The sequence below is a fragment of the Cibotium barometz genome, chromosome 12 (genome assembly GCF_041138505.1).
Source record: "Cibotium barometz isolate CiBa-2024 chromosome 12, ASM4113850v1, whole genome shotgun sequence".
In the NCBI taxonomy this organism is placed as follows: domain Eukaryota; kingdom Viridiplantae; phylum Streptophyta; class Polypodiopsida; order Cyatheales; family Cibotiaceae; genus Cibotium; species Cibotium barometz.
The window spans coordinates 8,961,911-8,987,909 of NC_141057.1; positions in this window are offsets into that span (position 1 = coordinate 8,961,911).

The window sequence follows — 25,999 nt, forward strand, 5'->3', positions numbered from 1 at the left end:
AATTTAGGGATCCATCAGTCCAGCCAACCCCATCTAGTCCCATGGGTTAGCCAACCGCCCAACCACTATAGTGATGGGATCCAATTAAGAATTTGGTTAGGTTATCCCGGGTACCAGGGAAAAGAGATACCACGCCCCCTAGCCGGATATTCATGCAAACGTAAAACTAGTTACACCACTTACACACCCAATATGAAATTGCCTTTTTCACAGATTCAACAGTCTTTAAAACAATCATTTAATGAAACCATAGTGTCACTGATCATAATCCTCTAATTATCCAGTTGAATTCTTATTTCTAATCGGTGTACCTATGGCATCATTGGCAACCAGAACCCTCATCCCCTGTCCACTCATCAGGGGCCTTTTCGATATTTCCTATAGCTCATAGTAACCGGCAAGTATTCACTTTAACAAAAATGGAGTCTCTATTCAAGATCAGGAAGATAAACCAACAGATCCATATAAAAGAGCCATGGACTCATCCGTTGAGAACCAGCAAGGTCAATCAACCATATCCGTGCCTGAATTCAGAACACAACTCTTACTCCTTGTTCCAATATCTTCCCCGACGTACGTGTGGGTATCTTTGGTGACCCAGAGCCCGAGCACCGTATGGTCAGGACCCTCTGGGATCCTTCGCAGGTTACCTAGCGCTTCACTCATAGGCCGCTTCCTTGGTCCTTCATCCACTGTACCGAAAGCTCACCATTTAAATCAAACCGAGGCTGGTCAAGACCTCGGTCGACCTTGCTACGCGAGACGTCCTCCGTTGACTCTCCGTCGTCTCAGCAGTTGCAACTTTAACAGATAGGTCTCCACGACCTCATTCACAAGACGGTCAAAATGCTTCCCCAGCATTCTTGACATAAAACACTCATTTAAAAAGAGATTTCACATACAAATACAGTTCCAACAAAATTTTCGTCTTTTCTCATCACTCCACATCCTTTCACATTAGTCCCCATCTTTTCTCATCTTCCCACAATTTTGTTTTCTTCATCGATCCCTATCACATCACATCAGTCCCACATCCAATCGCATCATCCACACATCATCCATACATCCATCCACATCAATCCACATCATCCATACATCCATCCACATTATCCACACATCCATCCACATCTTCCATACATCCATCCACATCAATCCACACGTCAATCCACATCATCCATACATCCATCCACATTATCCACACATCAATCCACATCATCCATACATCCATTCACGTCAATCCACATTATCCACACATCAACCCACATCATCCATACATCCATCCACATCAATCCACATCATCCATACATCCATCCACATCAATCCACATTATCCACACATCCATACATCCATCCACATAAATCAACACATCAATCCACATCATCCATACATCCATCCACATCAATCCACATTATCCACACATCAATCCACATCATCCATACATCCATTCACATCAATCCACATATCCACACATCAACCCACATCATGCATACATCCATTCACGTCAATCCACATTATCCACACATCAATCACATTCATTTCATAAGTATTCCCATTCTCATCTAATCACATCTTTTTCTATCTCATCACTTATTTCCTTATTTATCCTCATCAGATTTCATCCACTTGCATCTACCCATACATCTCATCACTTCAAATATATTAAATCTATCCAGTTTACATCACATCTTATCACATCCATTTCACATCACATTTCAATTCATTCACATCCCGATTCACATACTAACACATTTATTCACGTCCCTTATCGTTCATTCACATCCCGATTCGCATTACATCACATCCATTTACATCCCTTATCATTTATTCACATCCCGATTCACATGCTATCACATTCATTCGCATCCTATATCATTCATTCACATCCCGATTCACATGCTAACACATTCATTCACATCCTATATCATTCTTTCACATCCCGATTCACATGCTAACACATTCATTCACATCATATATCATTCATTCACATCCCGATTCACATGCTAACACATTCATTCACATCCTATATCATTCATTTACATCCTGATTCACATGACATCACATCTCATCTATTCATTCACATTTATCTGATTCACATCACATCACATCCATTCACATCCCTTATCATTCATTCACATCTCGATTCACATCCTATATCATTCATTCACATCTCGATTCACATGCTAATACATTCATTCGCATCCTATATTATTCATTTACATCTTGATTCACATGACATCACATCCCTTATCATTCATTCACATGCTATCACATTCATTCACATCCTATATCATTCATTCACATTCTGGTTCACATGCTAACACATTCATTCACATCCTATATCATTTATTTACATCCTGATTCACATGACATCACATCTCATCTATTCATTCACATTTATGTGATTCGCATCACATCTCATCATATCTATTTACCTCTCATTCTCATCACTTCTATTCTCATCACATCCATTCTCTATTCATTCTCATCTATGTGATTCATATCATATCTATTTATAGAATGTAAGAGAATTCTTATTTTTGATATAAAGATTCTTTACGCATCTATTTATGCATAAGAACAACTTCAGTGGGAAATAACACTTTTATAAAAATTCGTTTATGCATCTATTTATGCATAAATTCAATTTTAAGGAGAATAACACTTTCGAAATTAAAAAAAATCTTTTATGCATCTTTCTATGCAAAAATTCAATTGTAATAAGAATAACTCTTTTGAAATAAAAAATAAATTTCTTTATGCATCTTTCTATGCATAAAATCAAAATTAATGAGAATAACTCTTTTGAAATTAAAAAAAATTCTTTACACATCTTTCTATGCATAAAATAAAAATTAATGAGAATAACTCTTTTGAAATAAAAAATAAATTTCTTTATGCATCTTTCTATGCATAAAATCAAAATTAATGAGAATAACTCTTTTGAAATAAAAATAAATTTCTTTATGCATCTTTCTATGCACAAAATTAAAATTTGATGAAAGTAACGCTGTTATAATAAAAAAAACTATTTCATGCATCTATTTATGCATAAATTCAATTTTAATGAAAGTAACACTTTTATAATAAAAAAATTCTTTTAGGCATCTATTTATGCATAAAAATTAATTTTGATGAAAGTAACACTTTTATAATCAAAATATTCCCAATATGCATCTTTCTATGCATAGAAATTGATTCTAATCAAAATAACACTTTTATGATAAAAATATTTCTAATATGCATTTTTCTATGCATAGAATAAAAATAACACTTTTAGAATACACAAGCGGTGGGGATTACTCTTTTTGAATAGTAAAAGATAAAACCTACTTCACCAAATTTAAGAAAATTTTGCCATAACCTCCTTTGTATGGCTGACCATTTTTTAAATTTTTCACTCTTAAATTTACTACCAAGATTATTTAATTCATTTTAATCTAATCAATTTCCACTTTCTTAAGAGTAAAGAATGTGAAAAGTTTAATTCCATCAATTTGATTACACAAAGAGGATAAAGAAAGGATGATTTCAATAATGAAGAGAAGAGGGAAAGCCCTTCCAGCAAGGCATAACATCCATTTTCATTTTAAAGAAAGCAAAAATCAGAAAACCATAAAATAGAATAAGAAAAAGTAGAATTTCTAACTTACTAGGAGTTTTGTGAGCTTTCCTTTGGCTTGATGGTTTGAGGGATCTACTCTTGTTTGCAACAAGAGTGGCCACCAATTCTTTTGAAGAGGAAATGGTCAAAAACAAATGAGTTATCAATGACTTCACTGTTTTTGGCTCTAGGGAGGAGTAGAGTAACAGTGCATAAAACACTATTAACCATTTACAAAGGGGGAGGCTTCATTTATAGGAAAAAGTGAGCCTCTAACCAAGCAAACTGATTCTAGAATTTTCCAAATGATCAGTTTGGTCAATTTTTGGCCATTTTTAGGTTAGTTTAGCTTACTTTTTGGATCTAGTTGAAGCAGGAGAGAGGAGAGATGAAAATATCTCATTATTTGTGAGTTTAAAACTCAACCACACATGTGAAATAGGTGCCTCTTTCATGAGGGAAATTCCCCAAACTGAGGTGTCAAAAATACATCATTTCTTCTAAATATCTCTTCTTTTTTAACTAATAACCTTGTCCTTAGTCAACTCTTCATCCTATGTCAGCATTTACTCATTTTTGGGGGATTTTCTTTTATTCTTCCATTTATCTCCTCCCTAAATTTGGATTAATCTGATTGGTCCATAGGAACCTTAATTCAAAAATTTCAAAAAATCTGGACCCTTAGGCTAAGGTCCTTTTTACTTGATTTCAATTTATTCCAATTGCACATTGGAAATTTCTTTTTAAATATCTATTTCAGGAGAAACCATTTTAGACACTAGGAAGATTTTTATATCCAAAAATATATCTCAATTTTGAATTACCTCTCTCTAGACATTTTCTCGCTCTAGGCCAAAACAGAGTAAAACATGATCTTTCTTTTATTTCAGAGAAGGGAACAATTATAAGATCAGAAGGGGAGATTCTTACACCTGTACACCTCAAAACCCGGAGGGAGGAATCTTACATCCTACCCCACTTAAAAAACGCGACATGTCCTCATCTTGCAAAATTAGAGGAGAACTCTTTTCCTTAAGATCTAACTGATTCTGGGGTTCCTTCTAGTCTGGTGAACCCAATAGAATCTTGGGATAAAGATCCCTTATATAAAACTCATCATCAGATAATAATTCACTCAGATCGTAACATTCAATCCTTATCACAATAATGGTCCATTAGACTGAAATTTCTATCTAAACAGTCCTTCATGGAAATTTTCAATTATACAGGTTTTAAATTTGGCATCCCTTAACTTGATCCATTGGGTCAAGTGTTAACAACAGCAATCTGCGAGCACAATCCACTAATATCATAGTGATTTGCTGAAGTCATTAACGTCATTCCAGCTACGTCCCATCATCACAGGGACTCGTCCCATTCATCCTCATTGGGGTTTTGCTTAGTTTATTACATTTCAATCAAAATTCAGGAATCTTCATTGGGGTTTTGCTTAGTTTATTACATTTCAATCAAAATTCAGGAATCTTCATTTTTCAATTAGAATCCAAATCAACTCATCAGTTCTCAACCAGAATTTAAAGTCATATCAACCACATTCAAATTCATCGTCTGGATAGTATTAATGCTTATAAGTTCAAGTCTTAGATTTACTCGTATATACTGCAGTTATACCCTCAGTATATATGGGTAGTCACGGTCCTTAGAACTATAAGGTAAATACCATCATGTCTAGGCCTCAAGCAAGTCAGGGATTCCATACAATTGCGGTACTTCCATCTGAAGACCCAATTACCCAATATACGGGTAGTCACGGTCCTTGAAACTATAAGGTAAATACCATCATGTCTAGGCCTCAAGCAAGTCAGGGATTCCATACAATTGCGGTACTTCCATCTGAAGACCCAATTACCAATTTATGAATTTCAGTTTGAATATCAAATTGTATCAATTTTATCACACAATTACGACCTTTTACTGCTTCTTCATAAATTTTTGAGATTTTTGGCTTCTCAGTTGACCCTGCTCCGCACTTCTTGTGCAGAGCAGGGTCCCACACTCAGGGCCTTGCCCACGGATATCCGGACAAGAGACTAATCCATCGGTTCATCCAAAACCGAACCCGGAAAAACTTCCCTTGCCCGAAAAGCACGAGCAATTCCTCCACAATAACTTTTCTCTAATGTAGTCAAAAGCCTTAACTAACTGAACTGATCTGACCGAACCCGTAAGTCCCATAGTCAGATCAGGGAAAAGATTGTACTTGGATCATAGAGACCAACGCTTTTTTCCTCATTGTTGAGAGGCACAGCCGTTGAGAGACACAGCCATTTTTTCCTCATTGTTGAGAGGCACAGCCGTTCATTCTTTTCCATAGAACAACTTTTGTCCGGGATTTACTTTATCTATCGAACCAGAACTGAATTGAGTCTTAATTTAGGGATCCATCAGTCCAGCCTAACCCCATCGAGTCCCATGGGTTAGCCAACCGCCCAACCACTATAGTGATGGAATCCAATTAAAAATTTGGTTAGGTTGTCCCAGGTACCAGGGAAAAGAGTTTCCAGGCCCCCTAGCCGGATTATTCATACAAACTTTAAACTAGTCACACCACTGACACACCCCCAATATGAAATTGCCTTTTTCACATATTCAACACTCTTTAAAACAATCATTTAATGAAACCATAGTGTCACTGATGATAATCCTCTAATTATCCAGTTGAATCCTTATTTCCAAACATTCCTTCATCGGTGTACCTATGGCATCATCGGCAACCAGAATGCTCACCCCCTATCCACTCAGGGGCCTTTTCGATAGTTCCTAGCTCATAGTAACCGGCAAGTATTCACTTTAACAAAAATGGAGTCTCCATTGAAGATCAGCAAGATCAACCAACAGATCCATATAAAAGAGCCATGGACTCATCCGTTGAGGACCAGCAAGGTCAATCAACCAGATACATGCCCGAATTCAGAAAACAACTCTTACTCCTTGTTCCAATATCTTCCCCGACGTACGTGTGGGTATCTTCCGTGACCAAGAGCCCGAGCACTGTATGGTCAGCACCCTCTAGGATCCTTCGCAAGTCACCTAGCGCTTCACTCATAGGCCGCTTCTTTGGTCCCTTATCCACTATACCAGAAGCTCACCATTTAAATCAAACTGAGGCTAGTCAAGACCTCAGCCGACCTTGCTACGCGAGACGTCCTCCCTTGACTCTCCGTCAGCAGTTTCAACTTTAACAGATAGGTCTCCACCACGACCTCATTCACAAGACGGTCAAAATACTTCCCCAGCATTCTTGACATAAAACAGTCATTTAAAAACAGATTTCACATACAAATACAATTCCAACAATATTTCTGTCTTTTCTCATCACTCCACATCCTTTCACATTAGCCCCATCTTTTCTCATCTTCCCATAATTTTTTTTTCTTCATCGATCCCTATCACATCACATCATTCCCACATCAAATCACATCCAATCGCATCATCCACACATCATCCATACATAGATCCACATCAATTCAAATCATCCATACATCCATCCACATCAATCCACATTATCCACACATCCATCCACATCTTCCATACATCCATCCACATCAATCCACACGTCAATCCACATCATCCATACATCCATCCACATTATACACACATCAATCCACATCATCCATACATCCATTCTTGTCAATCATTATTATCCACACATCAACCCATATCATCCATACATCCATCCACATCATCCACATCAATCCACATCATCCATACATCCATCCACATCAATCCACATTATCCACAACTTTCATACATCCATCCACATCAATCCACATGTCAATCCACATCATCCATACATCTATCCACATTATCCACACATCAATCTCATCATCCATACATCCATTCACGTCAATCCACATTATCCACACATCAACCCACATCATCCATACATCTATTCACGTCAATCCACATTATCTACACATCAACCCACGTCAACCCACATCATCCATACATCTATTCACGTCAATCCACATTATCTACACATCAACCCACGTCAATCCACATTCATTTCATAAGTATTACCATTCTCATCTAATCACATTCATTTCATAAGTATTACCATTCTCATCTAATCACATCTTTTTCTATCTCATCACTTATTTCCTTATTTATCCTCATCAAATCTCATCCACTTGCATCTACCCATACATCTCATCCACTTGCATCTACCCATACATCTCATCACTTCACATACATTAACATCTATCCAATTTACATCGCATCTTATCATCACATCCATTTCACATCACATCTTATTCATTCACATCCCGATTCACATGCTAACACATTCATTCACGTCCCTTATCATTCATTCACATCCCAATTCACATCACATCACATCTATTCACATCCCTTATGATTCAATCACATCCCGATTCACATGCTATCACATTCATTCACATCCTATATCATTCATTCACATCCCGATGCACATGCTAACACATTCATTCACATCCTATATCATTCATTCACATCCCGATTCACATGCTAACACATTCATTAACATCTTATATCATTCATTCACATCCCGATTCACATGCTAACACATTCATTCACATCTTATATCATTCATTTACATCCTGATTCACATGACATCACATCTCATCTATTCATTCACATTTATCTGATTCACATCACATAAAATCCATTCACATCCCTTATCATTCATTCACATCCTGATTCACATCCTATCTATTTGATTCATATCACATCTTTTCACATCTATTTATAGAATATAAGAGAATTCTTATTTTTGATATAAAGATTCTTTATGCATCTATTTATGCATAAGGACAACTTCAATGGAAAATAACACTTTTTTAAAAATTCGTTTCTGCATCTATTTATGCATAAATTCAATTTTAAGGAAAATAACACTTTCGAAATAAAAATAAATCTTTTATGCATCTTTCTATGCATAAATTCAATTTTAATGAGAATAACTCTTTTGAAATAAAAAATAAATTTTTTTATGCATCTTTCTATGCATAAAATCAAAATTAATGAGAATAACTCTTTTGAAATAAAAAATTTTTATGCATCTTTCTATGCATAAAATAAAAAATTTGATGAAAGTAACGCTTTTATAATAAAAGAAATTCTTTCATGCATCTATTTATGCATAAATTCAATTTAATGAAAGTAACACTTTTATAATAAAAATTTTCTTTTATGCATCTATTTGTGCATAAAAATCAATTTTGATGAAAGTAACACTTTTATAATAAAAATATTTACAATATGCATCTTTCTATGCATACAAATTAGTTCTAATGAAAATAACACTTTTATAATGAAAATATTTATAATATGCATTTTTTATGCATAGAATAAAAATAACCCTTTTATAATAAAAATATTTCTAATATGCATTTTTCTATGCATAGAACAAAAATAACACTTTTATTATAAAAATATTTCTAATATGCATTTTTCTATGCATAGAATACACAAGCAGTGGGGATTACTCTTTTGAAATTAAAAAAAATTCTTTATGCATCTTTCTATGCATAAAATCAAAATTTGATGAAAGTAACGCTTTTATAATAATAAAAAATTCTTTCATGCATCTATGCATAAATTCAATTTTAATGAAAGTAACACTTTTAAAAAAATTCTTTTATGCATCTATTTATGCATAAAAATCAATTTTGATGAGAGTAACACTTTTATAATCAAAATATTCCCAATATGCATCTTTCTATGCATAGCAATTAATTCTAATGAAAATAACACTTTTATAATAAAAATATTTCTAATATGCATTTTTCTATGCATAGAATAAAAATAACATTTTTAGAATACACAAGCAGTGGGGATTACTCTTTTTGAATAGTAAAAAGATAAAACCTACTTCACCAAATTTAAGAAAATTTTACCATAACCTCCTTTGTATGGCTGACCATTTTTTAATTTTTTCACTCTAAAATTTACTAGAAATTATCCAAGATGATTTAAATCATTCTAATCTAATCAATTTCCACTTTATTAAGAGTAAACAATATGAAAAGTTTAATTCCATCAATTTGATTACACATCTAAGATAAAGAAAGGCTGATTTCAATAATGAAGAGAAGGGGGAAAGCCTTTCTAGCAAGGCATAACATCCATTTTCATTTTAAAGAAAGTAAAAATCAGAAAACCATAAAATAGAATAAGAAAAAGTAGAATTTCCAACTTACTAGGAGTTTTGTGAGCTTTCCTTTGGCTTGATGGTTTGAGGGATCTACTCTTGTTTGCAACAAGAGTGGCCACCAATTCTTTTAAAGAGGAAATGGTCAAAAACAAACAAATTATCAACGAATTCACTGTTTTTAACTCTGGGGAGGAGTAGAGTAACAGTGCATAAAACACTATTAACTATTTACAAAGGGGAAGGCTTCATTTATAGGAAAAAGTAAGCCTCTAACCAAGAAAACTGATTCTAGAATTTTCCAGATCAGTTTGGTCAATTTTTGACCATTTTTAGGTTAGTTTAGCTTACTTTTTGGATCTAGTTGAAGCAGGAGAGAGGAGAGATGAAAATATCTCATTATTTGTGAGTTTAAAACTCAACCACACATGTGAAATACGCACCTCCCTCATGAGGGGAATTCCCCATACTGAGGTGTCAAAAATGCATCATTTCTTCTAAACATCTCTTCTTTTTTAACTAATAACCTTGTCCTTAGTCAACTCTTCTTTTTTAACTAATAATCTTGTCCTTAGTCAACTCTTCATCTTATGTGAGCATTTACTCATTTTTGGGGGATTTGTTTTTATTCTTCCATTTATCTCCTCCCTACATTTGAATTAATCTAATTGGTCCATAAGAACCTTAATTCAAAAATTTCAAAAATTATGGATCCTTAGGCTAAGGTTCTTTTTACCTGATTTCAATTTATTCCAATTGCACATTGGAAATTGCTTTTTGAATATCTGTTTCAGGGAAAACCATTTTAGACACTAGGAAGATTTTTATATCCAAAAATATATCTCAATTTTGAATTACCTCCCTCTAGACATTTTCTCTCTCTAGGCCAAAACAAGGTAAAACAGGATCTTTCTTTTATTTTAGAGAGGGGAATAATTATAAGATCAGAAGGGGAGGTTCTTACACCTGCACACCTCAAAATCCGGAGGGAGGAATCTTACATCCTACCCCACTTAAAAAACGTGAGATGTCCTCATCTCGCAAAATTAGAGGAAAACTCTTTTCCTTAAGATCCAACTGATTCTAGGATTCCTTATAGTCTTTCTTAATTGGATCCCATCACTATAGTGGTTGGGCGGTTGGCTAACCCATGGGACTGGATGGGGTTAGGCTGGACTGATAAATCTCTAAATTGGGACTCAATTCTGTTATGGTTCGATAGATGAAGTAAATCCCGGACAAAAATTGTTCTATAGAATCAACGTCTGAGCCTCTTAATGAGGAAAAAAGCGTTGGTCTCTATGATCCAAGTACAATCCTTTCCCTGATCTTACTATGGGACTTAGTTCGGTCGGATATGTTCAGTTAGTTAAGGATTTTGACTACGTTAGAGAAAAGTTATCCTGGAGGAATCGCCCGTGCTTTCCAAGCAAGGGAAGTTTTTTCAGGTTCGACCGATGGATTAGTCTCTTGTCCGGATATCCGTAGGCGAGGCCCCGAGTGTGGGACCCTTTCCTACATGCAAGAAGTGCTACTTCCGCTGATAGCACCCCTGAATTCGTTGCACGGTGGGAATAGGGACCTCACAGCTGGTATCAGAGCGAATTGGCTAATGAGGATCAACCGAGAAACCAAAAATGTCAAAAATTTATGAAGCAGCAATAAAAGGTTGTGATTGTGTGATAAAATTCATACAATTCGATATTCAAACTGAAATTCGTAAATTGATAATTGGGTCTTCAGATGGAAGTACTGCAATTGTATGGAATCCCTGACTTGCTTGAGGCCTAGACATGATGGTATTTACCTTATAGTTCCAAGGACCGTGACTACCCGTATATACCGAGGGTATAACTGCAGCTCTTTTACTGGCATTATATAGGAGTAAATCTAAAACTTGAAATTATAAGCATTAATACTATCTAGATGATGAATTTGAATGTGGTTGATATGATTTTAAATTCTGGTTGAGAACTGATGAGTTGATTTGGATTCTGATTGAAAAATGAAGATTCTTGAATTTTGGTTGAAATGTAATAAACTAAGCAAAACCCCAATGAGGATGAATGGGACGAGTCCCTGTGATGATGGGATGTAGCTGGAATGACGTTAATGACTTCACCAAATCACTATGAGATTAGTGGATTGTGCTGGCAGATTGCTGCTGTTAACACTTGACCCAGTGGATCAAGTTAAGGGATATCAAATTAAAAATCTCTATAATTGAAAATTTCCATGAAGGACTGTTCAGATAGAAATTTCGGTATAATGGACCATTATTGTGATCAGGATTGAATGTTACGATCTGAGTGAATTATTGTCTGATGATGACTTTTATATAAGGGAACTTTATCCCTTACCCAGGATTCTGTTTGGGTTCGGTTGTCCCGGGTACTAGGGAAAAGAGATCCCAAGCCCCCTAGTCGGATATTCATACAAACTTAAAACTAGTCACACCACTTACACACCCAATATGAAATTGCCTTTTTCACGGATTTAACAGTCTTTAAAACAATCATTTAATGAAACCATAGTGTCACTGATCATAATCCTCTAATTATCCAGTTGAATGCTTATTTCCAAACATTCCTTCATCGGTGTACGTATGGCATCATTGGCAACCAGAACGCTCACCCCCTGTCCACTCAGGGGCCTTTTCGATAGTTCCTAGCTCATAGTAACCGGCAAGTATTCACTTTAACAAAAATGGAGTCTCTATTGAAGATCAGGAAGATAAACCAACAGATCCATATAAAAGAGCCATGGACTCATCCGTTGAGGACCAGCAAGGTCAGTCAACCAGATTCATGCCCGAATTCAGAAAACAACTCTTACTCCTTGTTCCAATATCTTCCCCGACGTACGTGTGGGTATATTCGATGACCCAGAGCCCGAGCACCGTACGGTCAGCACCCTCTAGGATCCTTCGCAAGTCACCTAGCGCTTCACTCATAGGCCGCTTCCTTGGTCCCTCATCCACTGTACCGAAAGCTCACCATTTAAATCAAACCGAGGCTAGTCAAGACCTTGGCCGACCTTGCTACGCAAGACGTCCTCCGTTGACTCTCCGTTGTCTCAGCAGTTGCAACTTTAACAGATAGGTCTCCACGACCTCATTCACAAGACGGTCAAATTGCTTCCCCAGCATTCTTGACATAAAACACTCATTTAAAAAGATATTTCACATACAAATACAGTTCCAACAATATCTCCGTCTTTTCTCATCACTCCACATCCTTTCACATTAGTCCCCATCTTTTCTCATCTTCCCATAATTTTTTTTCTTCATCGATCCCTATCACATCACATCATTCCCACATCCAATCGCATCATCCACACATCAATCCACATCATCCATACATCCATCCACATCCATCCACATCATCCATACATCCATCCACATCAATCCACATCATCCATACATCCATACATCCATCCACATCAATCCACATTATCCACACATCCATCCACATCTTCCATACATCCATCCACATCAATTCACACGTCAATCCACATCATCCATACATCCATCCACATCAATCCACATTATCCACACATCAATCCACATCATCCATACATCTATTCACGTCAATCCACATTATCCACACATCAATCCACATCATCCATACATCAATCCACATCATCCATACATCCATCCACATCAATCTACATTATCCACACATCCATCCACATCTTCCATACATCCATCCACATAAATCAACACGTCAATCCACATCATCCATACATCCATCCACATCAATCCACATTATCCACACATCAATCCACATCATCCATACATCCATTCACGTCAATCCACATTATCCACACATCAACCCACATCATCCATAAAACCATTCACATCAATCCACATTATCCACACATCAATCCACATTCATTTCATAAGTATTCCCATTCTCATCTAATCACATCTTTTTCTATCTCATCACTTATTTCCTTATTTATCCTCATCATATTTCATCCACTTGCATCTACCCATACATCTCATCACTTCAAATATATTAACATCTATCCAGTTTACATCACATCTTATCACATCCATTCACATCACATCTCATTCATTCACATCCCGATTCACATCCTAACACATTCATTCATGTCCCTCATCGTTCATTCACATCCCGATTCACATCACATCACATCCATTTACATCCCTTATCATTCATTCACATCGCGATTCACATGCTAACACATTCAATCACATCCTATATCATTCATTCACATGCTAACACATTCATTCACATCCTATATCATTCATTAACATCCTGATTCACATGCTAACACATTCATTCACATCCTATATCATTCATTCACATCTCGATTCACATGCTAACACATGTTCACATCCTATATCATTCATTCACATCCCGATTCACATGCTAATACATTCATTCACATCCTATATCATTCATTCACATCCCGATTCACATGCTAACACATTCATTCACATCCTATATCATTCATTTATATCCTGATTCACATGATATCACATCTCATCTATTCATTCACATTTATCTGATTCACATCACATCACATCCATTCACATCCCTTATCATTCATTCACATCCCGATTCACATCCTATATCATTCATTCATATCTCGATTCACATGCTAACACATTCATTCACATCCTGAATCATTCATTTACATCTTGATTCACATGACATCACATCCCTTATCATTCATTCACATCCCGATTCACATGCTATCACATTCATTCACATCCTATATCATTCATTCACATTCTGGTTCACATGCTAACACATTCATTCACATCCTATATCATTCATTTACATCCTGATTCACATGACATCACATCTCATCTATTCATTCATATTTATCTAATTTGCATCACATCTCATCATATCTATTTACCTCTCATTCTCATCACTTCTATTCTCATCACATCCATTCTCTATTCGTTCTCATCTATCTGATTCATATCATATCTATTTATAGAATGTAAGAGAATTCTTATTTTTGATATAAAGATTCTTTACGCATCTATTTATGCATAAGAACAACTTCAGTGGGAAATAACACTTTTATAAAAATCCGTTTATGCATCTATTTATGCATAAATTCAATTTTAAGGAGAATAACACTTTCCAAATTAAAAAAAAAATCTTTTATGCATCTTTCTATGCAAAAATTCAATTGTAATAAGAATAACTCTTTTGAAATAAAAAATAAATTTCTTTATGCATCTTTCTATGCATAATATTAGAATTAATGAGAATAACTCTTTTGAAATAAAAATAAATTTCTTTACGCATCTTTCTATGCATAAAATCAAAATTAATGAGAATAACTCTTTTGAAATAGAAAATAAATTTCTTTATGCATCTTTCTATGCATAAAATCAAAATTAATGAGAATAACTCTTTTGAAATAAAAAATAAATTTCTTTATCAATCTTTCTATGCATAAAATCAAAATTAATGATAATATTTTTCTTGAAATTAAAAAAAATCTTTATGCATCTTTCTATGCATAAAATCAAAATTTGATGAAAGTAACGCTGTTATAATAATAATAAATTTCATGCATCTATTTATGCATAAATTCAATTTCAATGAAAGTAACACTTTTATAATAAAAAAATTCTTTTAGACATCTATTTATGCATAAAAATCAATTTTGATGAAAGTAACACTTTTTAATCAAAATATTCCCAATATGCATCTTTCTATGCATAGCAATTAATTCTAATGAAAATAACACTTTTATAATAAAAATATTTCTAATATACATTTTTCTATGCATAGAATAAAAATAACACTTTTAGAATACACAAGCGGTGGGGATTACTCTTTTTGAATAGTAAAAAGATAAAACCTACTTCACCAAATTTAAGAAAATTTTGCCATAACCTCCTTTGTATGGCTGATCATTTTTTAAAATTTTTACTCTAAAATTTACTAGAAATTATCCAAGATTATTTAAATCATTCTAATCTAATCAATTTTCACTTTATGAAGAGTAAAGAATGTGAAAAGTTTAATTCCATCAATTTGATTACACATCTAGGATAAAGAAAGGATGATTTCAATAATGAAGAGAAGGGGGAAAGCCTTTCCAACAAGGCATAACATCCATTTTCATTTTAAAGAAAGCAAAAATCAGAAAACCATAAAATAGAACAAGAAAAAGTAGAATTTCTAACTTACTAGGAGTTTTGTGAGCTTTCCTTTGGCTTGATGGTTTGAGGGATCTACTCTTGTTTGCAACAAGAGTGGCCACCAATTCTTTTGAAGAGGAAATGGTAAAAAACAAACAAATTATCAATGAATTCACTGTTTTTGGCTCTGGGGAGGAGTAGAGTAACAGTGCATAGAACACTATTAACCATTTACAAAGGGGGAGGCTTCATCTATAGGAAAAAGTGAGCCTCTAACCAAGCAAACTGATTCTAGAATTTTCCAGATCAGTTTGGTCAATTTTTGACCATTTTTAGGTTAGTTTAGCTTACTTTTTGGATCTGATTGAAGCAGGAGAGAGGAGAGATGAAAATATCTCATTATTTGTGAGTTTAAAACTCAACCACACCATTTTTAGGTTAGTTTAGCTTACTTTTTTGGATCTGATTGAAGCAGGAGAGAGGAGAGATAAAAATATCTCATTATTTGTGAGTTTAAAACTCAACCACACATGTGAAATAAGCGCCTCTTTCATGAGGGAAATTCCACACACTGAGGTGTCAAAAATGCATCATTTCTTCTAAATATCTCTTCCTTTTTAACTAATAACCTTGTCCTTAGTCAACTCTTCATCTTATGTCAGAATTTACTCATTTTTGGGAGATTTTCTTTTATTCTTCCATTTATCTCCTCCCTACATTTGGATTAATCTAATTGGTCCATAGGAACCTTAATTCACAAATTTTAAAAAAACTGGACCCTTAGGCTAAGGTCCTTTTTACCTGATTTCAATTTATTCTAATTGCACATTGGAAATTTCTTTTTAAATATCTGTTTCAGGGGAAACCATTTTAGAAAACAGGATCTTTCTTTTATTTCAGAGAGGGGAATATTTATAAGATCAAAAGGGGAGGTTCTTACACCCGCACACCTCAAAAGCCAGAGGGAGGAATCTTACATCTTACCCCACTTAAAAAACGCGAGATGTCCTCATCTCGCAAAATTAGAGGAGAACTCTTTTCGTTAAGATCCAACTGATTCTGGGGTTCCTTATAGTCTGGTGAACCCAACAGAATCCTAGGATAAAGATCCCTTATATAAAACTCATCATCATCAGATAATAATTTACTCAGATCGTAACATTCAATCCTTATCACAATAATGGTTCATTAGACCGAAATTTCTATCTAAACAGGCCCTTATGGAAAGTTTCAATTATACAGATTTTTAATTTGACATCCCTTAACTTGATCCACTGGATCAAGTGTTAACAGCAGTAATCTACCAGCACAATCCACTAATATCATAGTGATTTGCTGAAGTCATTAATGTCATTCAAGCTACGAACATCATCACAGGGACTCGTCCCATTCATCCTCATTGTGGTTTTGCTTAGTTTATTACATTTTAACCAAAATTCAGGAATCTTCATTTTTCAATCACAATCCAAATCAACTCATCAGTTCTCAACCAGAATTTAAAATCATATCAACCACATTCAAATTCATCGTCTGGATAGTATTAATGCTTATAATTTCAAGTCTTAGATTTACTCGTATATACTTCTAGTAAAGAGCTGCAGTTATACCCTCGGTATATACGGGTAGTCACGGTCCTTGGAGCTATAAGGTAAATACCATCATGTCTAGGCCTCAAGCAAGTCAAGGATTCCATACAATTGCGGTACTTCCATTTGAAGACCCAATTACCAATTTATGAATTTCAGTTTGAATATCAAATTGTATGAATTTTATCACACAATTACAACCTTTTACTGCTTCTTAATAAATTTTTTGAGATTTTTGGCTTCTCAATTGATCCGCATTAGCCAATTCGCTCTGATACCAGCTTTGGGGTCCTTATCCCCACCGCGCAACAAATTCAGGGATGCTAGCAGCGGAAGTAGCACTTCTTGTGCGGAGCAAGGTCCCACACTCGGGGCCTTGCCCACGGATATCCGGACAAGAGACTTATCCATCATTTCATCCAAAACCGAACCCGAAAAAACTTCCCTTGCCCGGAAAGCACGAGCGATTCCTCCACAATAACTTTTCCTCTAACGTAGTCATAAGCCTTAACTAACTGAACTGATCCGACTGAACCCGTAAGTCCCATAGTCAGATCAAGGAAAAGATTGTACTTGGATCATACAGACCAATGCTTTTTTCCTCATTGTTGAGAGTTAGAGCCGTTGATTCTTTTCCATAGAATAACTTTTGTCCGGGATTTACTTTATCTAGCAAACCAGAACTGAATTGAGTCTTAATTTAAGGATCCATCAGACCAGCCTACTAACCCCATCGAGTCCCATGGGTTAGCCAACCACCCAACCACTATAGTGATGGGATCTAATTAAGAATTTGGTTAGGTTGTCCCAGGTACTAGGGAAAAGAGTTTCTAGGCCCCCTAGCCGGATATTCATGCAAACTTAAAACTAGTCACACCACTTACACACCCAATATGAAATTGCCTTTTTCACATATTCAACACTCTTTAAAACAATCATTTAATGAAACCATAGTGTCACTGATCATAATCCTCTAATTATCTAGTTGAATCCTTATTTCCAAACATTCCTTCATCAGTGTACCTATGGCATCATTGGCAACCAGAACGCTCACCCCCTATCCACTCAGGGGCCTTTTCAAAGATCAGCAAGATCAACCAACAGATCAATATAACAAGCAAGTATTCACTTTAACAAAAATGGAGTCTCCGTTGAAGATCAGCAAGATCAACCAACAGATCCATATAAAAGAGCCATGGACTCATCCGTTGAGGACCAACAAGGCCAATCAACCAGATCCATGCCCGAATTCAGAAAACAACTCTTACTCCTTGTTCCATTATCTTCCCTGACATACGTGTGGGTATCTTCGATGACCCAGAGCCCAAGCACCGTATGGTCAGCACCCTCTAGGATCCTTCGTCCTCGCAGGTCACCTAGTGCTTCACTCATAGGCCGCTTCCTTGGTCCCTCATTCACTGTACCGGAAGCTCACCATTTAAATCAAACTGAGGCTAGTCAAGACCTCGGCCGACCTTGCTACGCGAGACGTCCTCCGTTGACTCTCCATTAGTAGTTGCAACTTTAACAGATAGGTCTCCACGACCTCATTCCCAAGACGGAAAAAATACTTCCCCAGCATTCTTGACATAAAACAGTCATTTAAAAACAGATTTCACATATACAAGTACAGTTCCAACAATATTTCCATCTTTTCTCATCTCTCCACATCCTTTCACATTAGTCCCCATCTTTTCTCATCTTCCCATAATTTTTTTTTCTTCATCAATCCCTATCACATCACATCATTTCCACATCAAATCACATCCAATCGCATCATCCACACATCAATCCACATCATCCATACATCCATCCACATCATCCACATCAATCCACATCATCCATACATCCATCCACATCAATCCACATTATCCACACATCCATCCACATCTTCTATACATCCATCCACATCAATCCACATCATCCATACATCTATCCACATCAATCCACATTATACACATCAATCCACATCATCCATACATCCATTCACGTCAATCCACATTATCCACACATCAACCCACATCATCCATACATCCATCCACATCAATCCACATTATCCACACATCCATCCACATCTTCCATACATCCATCCACATCAATCCACATCATCCATACATCTATCCACATCAATCCACATTATCCACACATCAATCCCATTATCAATACATCCATTCACATCAATCCACATTATCCACACATCAAACACATCATCCATACATCCATTCACATCAATCCACATTATCTACACATCAACCCACATCAATCCACATTCATTTCATAAGTGTTACCATTCTCATCTAATCACATCTTTTTCTATCTCATCACTTATTTTCTTATTTATCCTCTTGGAAAGAAGACTTGACCGGTCCTGGCCGCACTTTTCTTGTCTCTCCTCACCCTGGGAGTTCCACTGATCCTCATAGTGTTAGACAGCCTTGAACTCAAAGGTTGGGTTGGTATTTTCGTTCTTGGAGCTTGTCTGGCACTGGTTGATGGGCCTGTACACCCACAAATTATGCTTCATCATCGTTGCTAGTTTGGAGAACAAAAAATCCCCTAGCTATGTCAAAGATACCACTCCATCTTGTAGGGGCAGATGGTTTTTCTTTCTCTCCAATCCCAGAGAATCGTAGCCCTTCTTCCATGGACTCTTCGCTACTTGTATCAATGGTAGTTAGATTTCTCTGGGCCGAAACACTCAATTAAGTGCTTGCAGAGTGGCCTGAACCAACACTCTTTTGATTAGAAGATCCTGGGTGGTTCGATGCACTATCATCGGGAGTAAGGTCATCTCTAATGAGTTTACCAGACCTCAAGTGCATGAGAGTATGATTTGATAGGCTAAATCACTACCCCAAATGAATTTTCATAGAGGGTTTTGTTGATCTGAATTTTTTAGGCTCTGAGATTGCAGATAGCAGTTCATGCCATGATCTGAGTTGGTTGGTCTCAATTTGCATAATAGAGGCACTTTCCTAACTTTAACCTAACAATCCTTGGTTTGTGAATTCGATCTGTCAACTAACAGTTCACGCTGTGAAACCACAGAAGTCAGTTCATGTCGTGAAGTAGTAAGCAAGGGTTCACACCATGAAACCGAGAATGTCTCACATCGTGAAGTATTGAATAGTTCACACCGTGAGCAGGTGGCTCACGTCATGAAATCAAAATGGTTCACGCTGTGAAATGATGGACAATTCATGTCGTGAGAAGTAGTAAATGGTTCACGCCATGAAAAAGTAGACAGTTCACTTCGTGAACTATTTTCTGTGTTGATTCACAGGATAAGATTCCGTAGGATCCGTTGTGTTAGAGGTGTCAGGATAAGGTATCCTATTTTTAGCAAGGTAATCCACAATTTGCGGCGTTGATTGTGAAAGCACTTCATGCCATGAGATAGCAGGGAATGGTTCACGCCATGAATCGTTTTCCTGAACTTTCATGTGTTAAGCTCCTGCGCCGATAGAGTGAAGATTGGGTGTAAATTACCTATCCAGATGCTCCAAAATGGTTGTGCTAATATAGTAAGGAGTGTAATGCAAGTTCAAAGCACAACCAATGGCTCCTTATTTTTGTGATTTTTGTGGATTTTTAAAAAAAATAAAAAATAGAGTATCACACCTGGTCATTCACGCTAGCAAGTCTGGTGATACAAACAACAAAGATAAAAGAAAAAACGGTGTAGGTTTCCTCTAGGGTCACCCAAGTACTCACCCACACACCAAAAACAAACAATTTCTAACAAATCTTCACTTCCACTCAAACCTTAATTTACACAATGCACTTCCTGAATGCAAAGGCAATGGTAAAACTTGTATAGTGGGAGCTGAAACTCAATGAGAAAATGAAACAAACAATGGTGTTTCCCTAGCAGGGCGCCAAAAATGTTATGGGCTACCACACCTCCAAAGAGAGAACTCTAACATTCACCATTGGATGAAGCAATATACAATAACCATCGTTGGGGACTTACCAATGCTTCGAGTTCATGTCCCTTGAGGTCTCCAAGCTCACTTCCAAAAGCTCCAATCCTCCAAGCTCCACCTCCACGCTGTCATCGTAGTGTTGCTCGCACCACCACACAAGGCAATCTCTCTCTCACTCTTCTACACATACATGCATAGAAAAGACACATGCACTAGAGTACACACACACACACTCTCTCTCTCTCACTCTTCTACACATACATGCATAGAAAAGACACATGCACTAGAGTACACTCTCTCTCTCTCTCTCTCTCTCTCTCTCTCATAGCTCAAGGGGGATTGTGTCCTTCTATAATGAGAAAATGCCTTATATACAATTGGCCCTTATTCATACTTGGGCGCCCAAAACTTACTAAGATCTTGGGTGGCCAATATCTCATAATTTACAACTTTTATAGTGCCTTTGCATGATACTTATTAATGTCCTCAAATGGAGGAGCATATATTGTTAATCCAAAATGGGATTAACAATAGTCCATTATTTGGTTGATGGTATTCCCCAAGAGAGACCCCTTAACCGAGACCATGCACGATGCCTAATGAAAAGGCATCCCCCTACCAGTTGATTTTGGGGCAACTATACATGAGAGAATCATGAGGCAATTTCCTCAAGAATTTGAATGTGTTGATGTCTTTGAGCAAGCCCACTCTAGTGTTGGCAAGTGGACATTTCTTAGTAGGCACACCATAAAGAAAGTCCTACTTGTAGGAAGCCTGTGGTGGCCTGCCTTGTTTGGAGATACAACAGAATTTATAAAAGACTATGAAAAAAATCAATGATTGGCTACGGTTCACAAGTATAATAAAATACCCCTACACCCTCCTACAGAGCAACCATTTGAGAAATGAGGTATTGAGTTTATCAGACAAATTAGTCCAGTCGCTCTACTAGAGGAGCTGAAGCATGTTTTATCAATGCAAGAATATAGTACCAAATGGGTTGAGGCCTATGCTACCACAAAGGTTGATGCTAGAGCAACAACCAAATTCCTTTATAAGAATATAGTTACTAGATTTGGGTGCCCACTTGAACTAGTAAGCGAGATGGAGACTCACTTCATTAATGATGTGATCAAGTTCTACTGAGCGAATTCTTCATGGTAGTACACCACAAATCCTCACCCTACTAATGAAAGGCTAAAAGCACCAAAAAGATTACCTGTGCTATCTTTTCCACCAAGATGGTTGAAGCCTCATGTAATGTCAAAGAATAACAAAAGTGACTAGACTCTATAGGCATATAGAACCACATACAAGGTGGCCATCCACATCACCCCTTTTAACTCAACATATGTGGATATGGATGTATGAATGTGGATGTGGATGTGGATGTGGAAATGGATGTGTGGATGTATGAATGTAGATGAGGATGTGTGGATGTATGAATGTGAATGGGGATGTGGATGTATGAATGTGGATGTGGATATGGATGTATGAATGTGGATGTGAAAATGGATGTATGAATGTGGATGTGAAAATGGATGTATGGATGTGGATGTGGATGTGGAAATGGATGTATGGATGTGGATGTATGAATGTGGATGTGGATGTATGGATGTGGATATGGATGTGTATGTATGAATGCGGATGTGGAAGTGGATGTATGGATGTGGATGTACGAATGTGGATATGTATGTGGAATAATGAATGCGAATGTGTATGTGGAATGATGTGATGTCGATATGAGTGAATGGATAAGATGTGATGACATGTGAGTTGGGATGTGAATAAATGATATGTGATGTGAATGAATCTGATGTGATGAGATGGAAAATGATGTGATTGGATGAGAATGAATACACATATGAATGGAATGTAGAATAAGTAATGTGGACTGATGAGGGATAATGTGGAAAGACGAGAGTTCATTATAGAAACTGTATTTGTGACCTGTTTGTAAATGAATGTTTTATGTCAAGAATGCTGGGGAAGAATTTTGACCGTCTTGTGATTAAGGTCGTGGAGACCTGACTGATAAAGTTGCAACAGCTGACGGAGAGTCAACGGAGGACGTCTCGCGTAGCATGGTCGGCCGAGGTCTTGACCAGCCTCGGTTCGATTTAAATGGTGAGTTTTCGGTACGGTGGATGAGGGACCAAGGAAGCGGCCTATGAGTGAAGCGCTAGGTGACCTACGAAGGATCCTAGAGGGTGCTGACCATACGGTGCTCGGGCTCTGGGTTGTGGGTCGTCGAAGATACCCACACATGTGTCGTGGAAGATATTAGAACAAGGAGTAAGAGTTGTTTTTTGAAACCGGGTATGGATCTGGTTGATTGACCTTGCTGGTCCTCAACGGATGAGTCCATGGCTCTTTTATATGGATCTGTTGGTTGATCTTCCTGATCTTCAACGGAGATTCCATCTTGATTTTATAAGTGATTATATTGTCGGGTACGATGAGCTAGGAACTATTGACAAGGCCCCTGAGTGGGCAGGTGGTGAGCGTTCTGGTTGCCAATGATGCCATAGATACTCCGATGAAGGAATGATTGGAAATTAAGATTCAATCTGATATTTTGGAGAATTGTGATTAGTGATACAATGGTTTCATTAAAAGATTATTTTAACGATAGCTGATGTTGAGAAAAAGGCAATTTCATATTGGGTGTGTAAGTGGTGTGACTAGTTTTATGTTTGCATGAACATCTGGCTAAGGGGCCTGGGAACTCTTTTCCCTGGTACCCGGGACAAAAACCTAACCAAATTCCTAATTGGATCCCATCGCTATAGTGGTTGGGCTGATGAATTCGAATGTTCTTGATATGATTTTTACATTCTGGTTGTGAACTGATGAGTTGATTTGGATTTTGATTGAAACACAAGTTGACTAGTACTATGGGCCACATGCCCATGTGGTGAAACATAAGGCAAACAAGTTCACACCATCCATAGCAAAGACCTAGGTGAAGGTGGCAAGGATCTTGTTTGAATTCAAGCCAAAGCTTCTCAACATTGCAAATATTTGATTTGTAGCTTCTATAGCCTCATGTGGTGTAGAACCAAAGGATTCACGTCCTTCAAATTGTTACAAAGAGGGATGGAGTAAGAGAGATTAGAAATCGATAGGGAATGATATTGGGAATCTAAGTTGCAGTATATTGGAAGAGAGAGAGAGAGAGAGAGAGAGAGAGAGAGAGAGAGAGAGAGGGAGGGAGGTTGCCAGATGATCAATAATAGAAATATCAACAAATCTTCCATGGACTTGGACATGATGGATTATTATTTGACGCTCACGGAGATAAGCATGCCTGCACCTTTTATAAGGATAAAGAATTCTCTCAAAAAGAAAATCTCCCCGTGCTTGTGAGGGTACATTCCCCTTGTAAGATTCCTGCCTCCAGATTTTGAAATATAAAGCTATAAGAACCTCCCCTTCAGTCTCTGTAATCATCCCCTAATTCTGAATGCAAGAAAATATTGTTTTACCATGTTTTGGTCTAGAGAGAGATAATACAGTTTTGAAATATTTTTTGGATAAGAATTTTCTCCCAGTATAGGAAGAGATCCCCCTGAAATAGAATCTTAAAAAGAGTTTTTCAATGTGCATTAGAAATTAATTGAATATGTGAATTGGACATCTTGGCCTAGGAATATAAAATTTCAAAAAAAATCCTATTAAGGTCCAAAGAGTGTCAAGAAGCCAATAAGGTTAATCCAAGTGTTGGGATAAGAAAAAGGTAAATAATATAAGAAAATCTCCCAAAAATGAGAAAATTCTCACATAAGATGAAGAGTTGACTAGTACAGGGTTTATTAGTTTAAAAAATGGGATTTTTTAGTTTTAAAAATGGAATTTTTGACACCTCGAAATAAGGAGAAGGGCTCATGAAGGAGGCGCCTAGAAATCACATCAAGAGGGCATTTTTTAATTCAAAAAAGTGAGATATTTCATCTCTCCTCTCTCCTCCTTCAAACCAAATCAAACAAGTGAGCCAAACTAGTCTAAACTTGTCCAAAATGGATCAAACTGGAGTTGGAAGCCTCTAGATTCTCGTTGGATTTGGTTGGTGGTCTCCCTCACCTATAAATAGACCCCCATTCCTTTGTATTTTCATATTGGAGTAACTATATGCTAGTGTAATTTTTCAGTTTATTATATTTCTATTATTGTGAAGCTTTGGAGCTTCATTAATCCTCTTCTTCTCTTGGAGATTACCCTCTTTTACTTGGTGGCCAGCTTCTTCTTTGAGGGCTTCACATTTCCCTAAAGAATCAAGCCAAAAACCAAGGGTGAGCCTAAACAATGGTGTTTTTTCTAAATGGTAATCTTCTTCCCAACCCCTCTAATGCTTGGGAAGCATTTTAATGTATGGGTTTTTCTTTTAAAACCATGTTTTTATTGATTATGTTGTTAAAAATAGATTAATGGTAATCTTTTAAGCTTAAAAGTAATGTTTTAATTTGTAAATCTCTCTTTTGGTAAGAATACTCACCTTTATTGGATTAATCCTTCTTGAAAGGAGGGATCTTAGTCCTAACCTTATTTTCTTAACCGAATCTCTAGGCCGCCTAACAAGCTAGAGATAAAGATTAA